Source organism: Canis lupus, chromosome 17 (genome assembly GCF_011100685.1).
Source record: "Canis lupus familiaris isolate Mischka breed German Shepherd chromosome 17, alternate assembly UU_Cfam_GSD_1.0, whole genome shotgun sequence".
Taxonomy (NCBI): Eukaryota; Metazoa; Chordata; class Mammalia; order Carnivora; family Canidae; genus Canis; species Canis lupus.
In genome coordinates, this window is record NC_049238.1 from 26,078,589 (window position 1) to 26,090,739 (window position 12,151).

General features: G+C 47.3%; 1 long non-coding RNA gene across 1 annotated transcript; it reads left to right on the top strand.

The window, feature by feature from the left end:
* The first annotated feature begins 310 nt into the window (after positions 1-310).
* On the top strand, positions 311-11,342 carry LOC111090564. Its single transcript, XR_005371853.1, has 3 exons — positions 311-531; positions 642-736; positions 11,093-11,342. It is a non-coding gene; the product is annotated as an uncharacterized LOC111090564 (long non-coding RNA).
* Positions 11,343-12,151: the final 809 nt, after the last annotated feature.

Sequence of the window (12,151 nt, forward strand, 5' to 3'; positions counted from 1 at the left end):
CCTGTTGATGTCTGATGGCCAAGTTGAATAAGCAAGGCCTTGAGACAATCCACTTCACAGCTCTGGCTGGGGTGGTGATTTCCCTCAAAGCTGTAATAGGAATCCTGATAGTCGTATCTTGACAGGATCCCCATACCACTACTTTCAGGGAGAGCACTTATGTGTGCCTGGATGGGTTTTGAATAAGTAAAAGCGAAATCTCATCCACAGCTTGATAGGGAATGATAAATCAAAACCCAGCACACTACAGAAAGAACGATAACCCCAAGGTTTTAAGCTTTTCTGGAAGAATTCCAAAAAGGCATATTTTAAAGGAATGTCTTGGGGCAACCCTAAATAAACTGGTGACCTACAGATCAAAGATGCTGTGTTTTATTAGCCATCTCCTGACCCAGCCAATCCTACTGTCCTCTAACTGTTACACATAACCAGATAAACCCTCCCTTCTCCTGCCTTTCTTCCTCTGAGAATCACAAGAATCACAAATCAGCCCCGACAGCATTTGGTTTCTCATCTTCAGGAATGTGGCTGGTACATTCTTTATGTGAAAGAGGCAATCCTAGTCAGGGGTCTGACCCAGACAGAAGGAAGAGTATCTTATTTCATCTGCACAGAACAAAAGAGTATCTTTCATTTTCTAGGGCCTGCGTGATTCTGAAGACTTGAATGGAAGCAGACTGGCTGAGCTTAATCCTAAGGACAGAGACATGGCTGGTAGCAAGAGAGGTCCACTGAGGTAAGGGGGTCCCTCTCTCTCTCCTCCATGATTGTCTTTCCAGTACAGTCCCAACTTGCAGAGGAAGCAGCGTTTGACACAGGGTTCTTGATCCTTGACTGTAACATTCTACCAAATTAAAGGGCTTCCGCCGCTGATCCCAAGTCCTATAGGTTCATTTGGAATGTAGTTAATAAGACATTATTAGTTTCTGTAAGTTTAGTCTGTGCTAGGAACTTAGTGAACTATGCCTCGAAGAAGTCCCCCAGTGATCTCTGCCTCCCAGTAGTCATGGCCTGCTGTGATCTCCTTCTCTTCAATAATTGGTTTCTCCTAACTAATGAAATATTGGCAACATTGAATGGTGTCTCTTCCATAATTAGGTTACATGAGGTAGTGGCTGTGTCTTCTAGCAGACTCTGTCCCTCGCTGGTTTTGATAAGGCTGGCCGCCTAGTTGGAGAGGTCTGTGTTATTAGGGACTGAGGGTGGCCTCAGGTCAACACCCCACAAAGCCCTGAAGGAAGCACAGATCTGAGGAAGTCTTTCAGTCCAACAACCCTATGGAAACAATTCTATCAACAAAGACTTGAGCTTAGAAGCAGATCCTTCTTCTTTTGAGCCTTCAGATGAGACTGGCCAACTCCCTGATTTCAGTTTGATGAGAGACCCTGGAGCAGGAACCGGCTCAGCTGTCCCTGAAATCCTGTGTCACAAAAAGCACACAAAAATAATCAAAGTGTGCTTTACGTTGGCAATTTCTTATATAGCAAGAGGTGACTAATACAATAGATTTTACCCGTCATTTTTCTTTCCAGAACATAAATATTCACTTACTATTCACTTTGGGAAATGTTTCCATTGCTATTTCTAAGATGGTAGACTGACATACAATTATACCCCATACAGTGTTGAAATCAGTCATCTCTTTAGAGAGTTACCTGTGAACTAACAGATCATATAAAGGAAAGCATTAAGAAGCCTTTGTGGCCTAAACTGTGACTCTAGTTGTGCCATTCCTTTGCTTAAAGACCTTCTGGAACACTCCAGGAAGTGCAAACTCCTGTAACATGACCCCGAACTATCTTTCCAGGCTTTCACCCCATTATACTGCTCCCTGTCACCCTTCCCCCACTGGGGCCTGTCCCTTCACATATCTGTCTTCTCTCCTACTGCTCCCCCCCGCCCCACCTCATATTGCGTGTGGAAGGCCTGTCTCCTCACTCTGCCTCCCCTTCCCCATACCACTTTTGGCCTTGCTTCAGGTACTTTTCATGTGCTGATCTTTCATCCTGGTTTGCTTTCCATCCTTTCTCTGGTTCTGTTTTCTCTGATCTCCTGAGTGAGACTAAAATCTCCAGGAGGGCAGAGACTCTCCATCACTCTCTGGGTGGCCCTTCCCACATCTAGAGCTTCACCTTAGTCATGCAGAGGAGGTGGTCATCCCACGTGTGTGAGGTTGAATGTGACAAAAGGCAGACTGGGATGTGGTGCACCATTCCCAAGAGAGTGTCAAGAGAAGTGCTGTTAAGGAAGGACTCTGGCTATCCAAGGGCGGGAGACTAGCTGTGCCTGTTCCTCCACGAAGAGTTCTTGTGGACGTTTGATTATTAAAGTCTCCTATAATAGGAGTGCCTCAGTGGCTCACTTGGTTAAGCATCTGCCTTTGGCTCAGGTCATGATCCCAGGGTCCTGGGATTGGAGCCCCAGATCGGGCTCCCTGCTCAGTGGGGACCCTGCTTCTCCCTTTCCCTCTGCAGCTCCCCCTGTTTGTTCTTGTTCTCTTTCTCTCTGTCAAATAAATAAATAAATAAATAAATAAATAAATAAATAAATAAATAAAATCTTTAAAAAATACATAAAGTTTCCTATACTGAAGAAATGGATGTTGTAGCTTCCAGCTCCAGCTTTCTGTAACGCTGTGATTTAGGCAGGAGACCTGGAAGCAGGCTGGATCATGCATCTATAGGATCCCTGCCCATGTGAAGCTCACCTCACAGTGATGATGGCAGCATGTTTGGTTTTCCCTTGGTAAGGCTGTGAGTTTACCATGCTAAATAGTCTATATCCAGTCACCTTATGTAGTCACAGGTGATTCCAGATGCTTTTATCTGATGGTGCTCTGCATGGATACTCCATTCCCCAAAAGACACAAATCCCACTGCTAGGACCTAAGCCACCTATACTGTGTGAAGAACCATGTTTGTTTGTTTGTTTGTTTGTTTATGATAGACACAGAGAGAGAGAGAGGCAGAGACACAGGCAGAGGGAGAAGCAGGCTCCATGCAGGGAGCCCGACGCGGGACTCTATCCCGGGACTCCAGGATCGCGCCCTGGGCCAAAGGCAGGCACCAAACTGCTGAGCCACCCAGAGATCCCCCAAGAACCATGTTTATAACCAGTTTGGCACCACCTTATTATGGGCCCTTCTGCTTAAAGTCGCAGAGACTGTATTTAAAGATTTCAGGGCAACCCGGGTGGCTCAGCAGTTTAGCATCGCCTTCAGCCCAGGGCGTGATCCTGGGGACCTGGGATTGAGTCCCACATCAGGCTCCCTGTGTGGAGCCTGCTTCTCCCTCTGCCTGTGTCTCTGCCCCTCCCACCCCCTTTCTCTGTGTGTCTCATAAAAAAAAAAAAAAAAAGATTTCAGATATTAGAGACTCATTTTTTCATCACCATTTGCCAGAACCAATCCTGGTCATTGGGTGTGTAATAAGCATTTCCTGTGTCGGGCACTGTGCTAGGAGCTTAGTACAAAACTCACTGACAGACTGCTCCTGTCCTAAAGGATGTGTAGTCTGACTCAGAACACAGATTCTCTTACTTAGTGCAATTCTTTGAGCACGGAAACCCTGTTACACCCAGGCACACAGGCCAGGGGGCAGGGATGCTCAGCCCACGGGGGCATGGAAGCCTCGCAGGAGAGCTAACAGATTCTGAAAGGTCATCCTGGAAAGAAAGGTGGAAAAATAGAAAGTGCAATTCAACAGATTTGCTTTTGAAATCACTCTCTGCCAGCAACTCTGCTGGGTCCTGAGGGTTCTAAGATGAATGAGGCACACTCCCTTCCTCCCAGGACCTTAGCTGAGGGCGGTGGGGGCAGAGGTCAGGTGAGGCCCCAGGGCCTGATGGGGAGGGTGGGGGCGCTGGGGAACCCAAGGACTGTAAGGTGAATAGCCGGGACGTGCCATACCTTCCGTTTTAATTTAACAATCGTTTCTTGCGTCTAATCTTTTGTTGCTGGTGGTGGTGTTTCTTAAAGAGCAGATATCATTCCTCGGAGCATCTCCAGCCTGGAGACCCAGAGACCTGATAGCTGTGAACTTGAGAATTCCTGTTGGGCCACTGGTTATCTATTCCCTGCTGTGAGCGCTGTTCCTCCCCTCCCTCTCCCCTCCTGCTTCACCTCTGTGAAGAGGAGGAGGGCTTCCCTCCTTTTGTGGTCTTGAGGACTTCCTGGGATGTGTTTTGGGGGACCTACAGGGTGGCAGTAGCAACTAATCCTGATTTTTTTAAATAAAGATTTATTTATTTATTCATGAGAGACACAGACTGAGAGAGAGAGAGAGATAGAGGCAGAGACACAGGCAGAGGGAGAAGCAGGCTCCTCACAGGGAGCCTGATGTGGGACTTGATCCTGGATCCCAGGATCATGGCCTGAGCTGAAGGCAGGCACCCAACCACTGAGCCACCCAGGTGTCCCTAATATCTTGATATTTATGTCGTTGGCCGCCAGGCAGACTTGGCCGTAGTTTTGACTCTGTTGCTCATTGGTTGTGTGGTCTTGGGGGCACTTCCTAAGGTTCTCTGTGCAGTTACCTCATCTGGAAAAAGATATTCTTCATACGGCTGTGTGTGGATTAGCACTTCTGTGCTGAGCACACTGTCTTCATAAAGGCTCCATTCGGTACTTCATAAATGCTAATCCCCTCCGTCTTTTCCTTTAAATCAGGGCTGCCAGCCCGGCTTTGTTGGGATCGAGTTGGCACCTGGCATCGTGTGGGCTTGGGGTGTGCAGGGTGACGGTTTGATTCACATGTCTGTCGGAAGATTACTCCGCACTGGGGTTAGTTAACCCCTCCATCATCTCACAGTTACAGTTTTGTGTGTGTGTGTGTGTGTGTGTGTGTGTGTGCACTTAACTTCATTTTCCAATGTTTCTTAAATATATTCTGATTCTACAATAAGAAAAAAAATGTAATTGAAGAAAACAACCAGGGAAGTCACACTTGTTCTAAGTGTATAAGGATTTTCTACAAGGCTGGGATTTTCTGCAAGGACCCTGGGTACAAGTAGGCGGCCCCCTTCTCATGGTGAGTGCAAGGGTTCTACTTAGTAGTCTTGTCTGTCTCTTTGGGCTGAGAAAACTTGGTCATTGTGTTTGTTACCTAAAACAGGTCATTTGGACATTTTTGTTCCATTCTTGGAGGATGCCGCTGTCTCATTTTCCTCCAGCTTACCTTGAGAAAGACAAGGGAGTTGGTAATTTATATTGGCAGGATTGAGAGAGAACATAAAAATGGGCGGAACACATCCAGTGATAGATGGGGATGTGAACATTTTTGGCTTAAAATCAGTTTTCCCTTGCTCTTGTACTCAGGCCAAGGAAGGGCCAATTACTTTGGGTCTTTCCTGGATTAATTAATTCACCTGGAATTCCTTCTTCTCCTCCCTTCCTGTCATTCCTGTCTCTGTAACTTGTTTTCCTTTATTCAAAGGACCTTTAACTAAGAGCTGTATGCTGTCCTAGGGACAGAGCTGCCAGAGGAAGAGGGCAGGGGCAGAGGGCACTGGGCAGACAGAGATGCACACGCTCGTGCCCTCCACTCCTTGTCGAAGTTTGGTGCATTTGGCTCGGTGGCTGGGGGGAAGGCAAGGGCCCTGGGATCCGAGTATCTGCAGGGATCACTCCAAGAAGTGGAGTGAGTGGGTGCAGGCCTGGCCTCACAGGACCGAGAAGGGAATCAGCAGAGCCAGAATGAGTGATGGGGATGGGGCACGCATGTGGGTGGCCTTCCAAGAAACACAGGTCAGTAAGGGTGACATGCGGAGGAGTGGGGAGAAACCCATAGTGCAAATGGCAGTAGGCGAGGGCCTCTCTCTCACACATCTCTGCATATCTGAGCTCTTTCTGGATCCATCTGTCTACACATAATGAGCTGCTTTCACTTCATTTAGAGAAGCATCCAGTGGGTCATGCTGTTCTGGAAGGGAGGATACAAAGCAAACCAGGATGTGGTCACTGCTCTGGAGTTTGCAGCCCCTGTGCTGGGCTTCTTCATCAGGGCTGTGTATCAGAATCATCCCAGAGCTTTAGAACCTTGCACAGCCCTGATTCAGCAGATGGGGCGGGGCTGCCATTTCCGGATCTGAGAACCTGCGTCTAGTGAAACAATGAGCAGGAGAGGAGGTCAGCGCCCTTGTTTTCTGGGCACTAGGCTAAGTGCCTCATCATTGTAGGGGGTAAAATACACAAGCAGAAGTGTTCCTGAGCAGGCTCAGCTCAGTGTGCAATGGTCAATTATGCTCATTTCCTCTCAACGTGGCATTCAATGGCATCACACCGGCTACTCTGAGATCAGCCACGGTGGGAATATTTACACTAGGGAAATTGGCAAATGCTAAAAACCAGGGCATTTTCCTCTCTAGAAAGCCAGTTGTTAAATATTTCCTGAGACACCACAGGGTGTGTGTGTGTGTGTGTGTGTGTGTGTGTGTGTGTGTATAGTCTCATTGAAATTAATCTCCATAATAAGCCCAAATTTTATGCACGGAATGACACTATGCTGCTTTCTAATCCCTTTGAAATATGTTACCTTACTGTCACAATAACCCAGAGAAATATTGCTATCCTCATTTTAAAGAAACACTGGTTCAAAGAGGTCACACAGTGAGGAGGATGGACCTGACCTGAACCCCAACTTTGCCTCCCAGCCGCACTCTTCCTGTTCCGGCAGGCACTGCCCCAGCAGTCAGATTCCTGGCTCTGAGTCAGTGTCTTGATCACAAGGGCTGGAGGGACCAGACCTGACCCCATTTGCAGATATCTGATAACAGGAAGTTTCCCCAACACTGGCAGGTGGAGCTTTAATAAATGACCTCCCCACTCTGCTTATTTTTGTGCATTGAGTATTCTTATGCTAAGTTTAGGCAGGCTTACAGGGACCTGCGATCCAGGGGGTTATATTTTGGGGGGGTTGTGATGCTGTGGCTGTGGAAATGTGCCTCTGGCTGGCACGGAAAGAAGGGAATCCAGAACTTTTTAAAACCCACCCCATTAAGGTCTTGGCTGAGGCCATGGGAATTTCCAAATATTTCACTGGTCTAATTGAGGTAGCAGTGAGTTGGAGGCTAATATGAGGCCTGAGATTTATGTCAGATGGCAAATTCCCAGTAGACAGGGAGCTAATTCTAAAATGGTGAAAATAGCAGCAAATTCAAGCAGTGCCAAAAGCTATCACCTGCTGGGGACCGTGTCCTGAGGAAGAAAGGAAAAAGAGACTCCTCATTCCCAGGGGGATGCTCCCCACTCTTCTTATTTTGTCAGGACCCACCTACTGTCTGCTGGGATAAACAAGGGAGTGAAAAGCTGGTCACATCATGGAAAAATCACACTGAAAGACTTTTTAAGGCAGAATTTTCCTTTATGTCTGAAGTTCAGGCGGTTGGGATTGTTCCACTCATGTGACCAAACACCCACACGGATTGCCACTGAGAGTTCCTTGTGTGACCGTCATAGTCTCTAGACTCTATCTGGGACTTCTGCAGAGGTGTCAGGTGTCACTTCTTTATGTTCTAAAGGATGTCCTCTCTGGAGGATGAGCTTTCAAGATGGTGCCAGGTGGAAAACGGGGGAGGGAGTCGTGATCTGTGTGGCAGCCATGACATCAGGCCTGCAGAGGCCTCTGAACAATGGGCTCAGAGCCTCCAGGCCTGGCGATGGAAGGTAGATGATTGCTTCACTGAGCTGTGCCCCCCACAGCCACCATGCTCCCTACCACCCCTGGGCTGAGCACAAAGTGCACACTTGTTTTCTTTGGAATGTGTAAACACAAGTGTGCCCCATGAAGTGGCTCAGACAATGTGGAGCAGCAGGAGTCCAGGAGTGTTTGTGCAGAGTCCCCAGGGTTGAAATTTGACCTCAGACCCTGGCACTGAGCACTCTCCCGTGGGCCACACTTCAGCAGGGAACCCTCCTCAGGAGCTCTGACGTTGCCATGAGTAATGTAGAGGGACTCAGAATTTCAGACTCAGGACATGAGGGGAGATTGGAGGTGACCAGTGTATATAAGAGTCAGCAGGAAGAAGGTGCAGGATAAAGCACATTCACTGGCCAACATTCTCGAACAGCTCACTGCAGTGTGGTTCCCAGACTAGCTGCAACCAGCATCACTTGGTTGGGGGGGTGGGGGGGAGCTAGGTATGCAGAGTCACAGGCCCCACCCTGACCTCCTGACTCAGAGTCTGCACAACATACCCTGGGGAATTCCGGTGGATTTATAGCTTGAGCGGCACAGCTCTGACCAAGCCAGACAGGCCTCTCCCCACTGACTCAGACTGGGTTCAGGGCACATCCGGGCACTGGACTGTTTACTATGCAGTAACCTAAAGACATTTATGATAGAGACTCAATGGGGGGAGTTCTCTTTTCCCTCCCCCCCCTTCACAGACACACACACACACACACACACACGTGATATTATAAAGGATCAGGAGTCAAGAGATTTGAAGTTTCATGCCTGGCTTTGTCACTTAATAACTTAATACTCGTGGGACCTCAGCCAGGTCTCTGACTTCTCTGAACATGTTTCCGTATCTCTAAAAAGGAGACAAATGGTGACTCTCCTGAGCTGGGCACTCACAGGGAGCAAGCAGTAAACATTTTACATGTACTAACTCATTTAATCCTGTGACCAACCCATATGATGCTTGCACTATCATTGTTCACATTTGACAGGGGTGGCTCTGGAGGCACTCACTGGCCTGCTGGAGATCACACAGCTTGCAGGTGGCAGAGTGGGGCCTGGCTCTGGAGTCCACACTCTGTCCATACCCCAGGTTGAGGACTCAGCCAGATGACCAGTAGGCTGGCACAGAGCATGTGGAATGATGGATGTGAGCCACGCAGGCCAGCAATGGGCCCTCAGTAAATGATTACTTTCAGTACTATCCATGCGCAGTGAAAGTTGGAGAAGACATAGGACTTACTTAGGTATTAGTCACCATTTCTTTAAGATGCTTTTTCTTGTCTTTTTCTTGTATTTTTCCAAAATTTGTCTTTTTTTGGTCAGGAGAATAAATGAGAAGTTGTAATTTATGAAATCCCTCTTGACTTGCTTGTATGAGTTGCTCATAGGACTTGCTCATTCCCAGCATGAAGAAGGATAGAAAGCCTTCAGAGCCTCAGTACCTCCTAACTGTAGTAACACAGAGGACACTTTCCCCAACTCTGAAAAAGCAGCCCCCCTGCACCTCTGTTTCCAAGAGTCACAACAAATGATCTGCAAGAAGAGTAGAGCATGCCACTTGCAGCAGAGCTCAAGGAACTCCCTTTGGTGGGTCTGCATTTAACTACCTTCCCACACCAGGGACCAGACCCTCTGGGGAGGGGGATGTCCCTGTTTCTCTCCCTAGCTCCAACACATCCAGAATGAAACTTCTCAACAATAAACCTTTCAATGCATAAAGTAAGGGCATGGAGGAATGCATGTATTAGAGATTCAGGGTTAATGACTTCCTATGTGTGGAAAATTTTCCCCCGAAGTGTTTCCAAATATAGAAAACTCAACATAATAAACGACAAGAGCTCACAGATCTTGGCGGCAGCAGTAGCAGGGTGCAGAGTGAGGAAGGAGAAGGGGTTCCCAATTCCCAGGCCAGCCAGCCCTCACTGACTTCCTGCCTACTGAACTGGAAGGTTTCATAATTGCACCCACTCTGGACCTCTTCAGATAAATAATCTAAGTGCAAATCAAATGCATTATGATCTTTTAAAGTCACTGACCAAGCCCCTAAAATAGATTGCATTTCTCCCAGCTCTTCTGTGTTGGGGAGGTTGGGAATATCACTAGTCACATTGTTCTTTTCTCTTGTGTCCCTAAAGGAGTTCGTTGTGGGGGAGGGCAGGCATTGTTAATGGCTGTCAAACACTCACATGGCTCAGGCATTTTTAATCTGCCAGGAGCTTGTTGGACCGAACAAACTAAAACCACCCCTGATTCTCTGAAGACTATATTTACCAAGATTACTTCCTATAATTATCAGGTTGCTGCCTAAGCCAAAGGCTACTTTCAACCTTCCCAGCTGAGCCATCTTTTGCTCCTTGACAGCTGTGAGCCTCCTCATCCCCACGGATGGAGGAAAGTGATAGACGTGTCGGAGATGGGAGGATTGTGGAAACTTGAATCTCACTAATGCTCCCCAAACTTTCCTTCTCTGAAGCAAGGAAGGCCCAGTCTTAGGACAGAAAAGCTACTCAAATATATATAAAAAATTCTCAACTGAAGGAAATTATGAATTAACATCGCTGGGATCACAGCTGCCCAAATAGGTCTCTTCCAACTCCGGCTAGTTCCCAAAGAACAAGGGACCCATCAGAGGCTCAGAGTATATTTCCTCAGAAAACAAAAAGGCTCTGGAGGAGGCCTGGGACTTAGGTGGACCTCCAGAAGAATGGCAGCATTTTCAGTCCTCGACCGAGCCATTGTCATAGCATAGAAGAGCTATATAGGGTTTGGGCTGGTGGCTGTGAGGTCCATTTTATGAACGAGGTGGCACCCATCTCTTAAGAGATTGTCAGGGAGCCCTGGACACATGTTTTGACTTAGAAAACCCTAGGAGAGTAGAAGGAAAGGTCACCATGTTATTTTAAACTCAAACTTGATACTTGGATGTATTAATGGCCTGGCATACAGGGGTTGAGAAATAAGTCCTCACTCCCCTTGCCACCGCTCAAGTCCTCATCCACACATCATTAAAGTATCCAAAGAGGTCCCAAGAAGAAGAGAAAAAAAATCGGTATGAAAAGGAAGCATGGAGTTAGGTCTTATGTAGAATGTTTAAATGTGTTGGGAAGAAAGCCACAGGACAATGAAATCTCTGTATTTAAGGAAAAGAGGGTGCTTTTTACAAATGATGCCTATCTGGGACGCCTGGGTGGCTCAGTGTTGAGCGTCTGCCTTTGGCTCAGAGTGTGATCCCGGTGTCCTGGGATCAGAGTCCCACATCAGGCTCTCCGCAGAGAACCTGCTTTTCCCTCTTCCCGTGTCTCTGACTCTCTTTGTGTGTTTCTCATGAATAAATAAATAAAATCTGTTAGGAAAAAAAATGATGCCGATCTGTTTCCTACTGTCAGCTAATTAAATGATTTTCTTACCAGGTTCCCACGAGGTTCCATCTTGGTCAGTGAAGGCATTGAATAAGAATGTCTTCTAAGGGAAGACCCTGAGAATTCAGTTCTGGAGAGGGAAGATGAAGAACAGATTCACCTCATGAGCCATGCAAACAAGGACCTGCCAGAGCCTACCTGGTGACCTCAGGTGATGGCGAATTCTAGTGAAGAAGCTTGAAAGACATGGTGGCCAACAGAAAAATAAATCATTAATCCTAAGGTTAACTAACTATTGAATAAAGGCTATGAAAGAAATAGTGGGGGTCTTAAGAATGATAGCCACCTTCCTCATTTTGAGGATCTTTTTGCTTGGAGTCAGAGGGTATACCAGATAGCCTCTCAAAGCTCCACCTATTTTTATGAATCTACGATGTATTTGAACTCTGAAGATGGAAATCCAGTCCTGGCTGGCCTGGGCAAAGGGGCAGATGTAGGGCTCACATAACCAATCTCCAGTGGGGCAAGGCTGTGGTTGGTTTGGGGGCCCTGCAACCAGAGGGTGGGGTGCCATCTGCACTCTTCCACCTCTCCCTTTCTCTTTGTGTTGGCTTTGGATTTTTGTTTTTGTTTTTCACACAGCAGAACACATAACCCCTGAGAGGCCTGGCCTTAGTAAAGGGAGTAAAGAGGAGTTGCCTCTCTTTCCTTGATTCCAGGCCAAAATATTCTACAGAAGGGCTAGGTCAAGGGCACACCCCCAAAGGCAACCAACCCATCCTTCAGTGGTTGGAGTGGAGGAGGAGCAGACCCCAGGAAGAAGAACTGCGCAGACACACCCACAGACACCCAGCGCGGCACCAAGCCAAATGCTAAATTCTGAGTATGCATGAGCTGGGGTAGAAGAGAGAAAGAGGAATAGAACGCATGTCAGAGTAGAGCTGGGAAAGAGTGAGGGACAGGGTCACTCTGCAGCCTAGTACGCTAATTGAAAGGACATTCAGTTCTACTCTTGAAAGAAGATGCCTCCAGCCATATGTATTTCTTGCCAATTTCCTTTCAACCTTAACTAATAACGTTTCCTCCTTAATTTCTGTCCGAGCTAGTTGG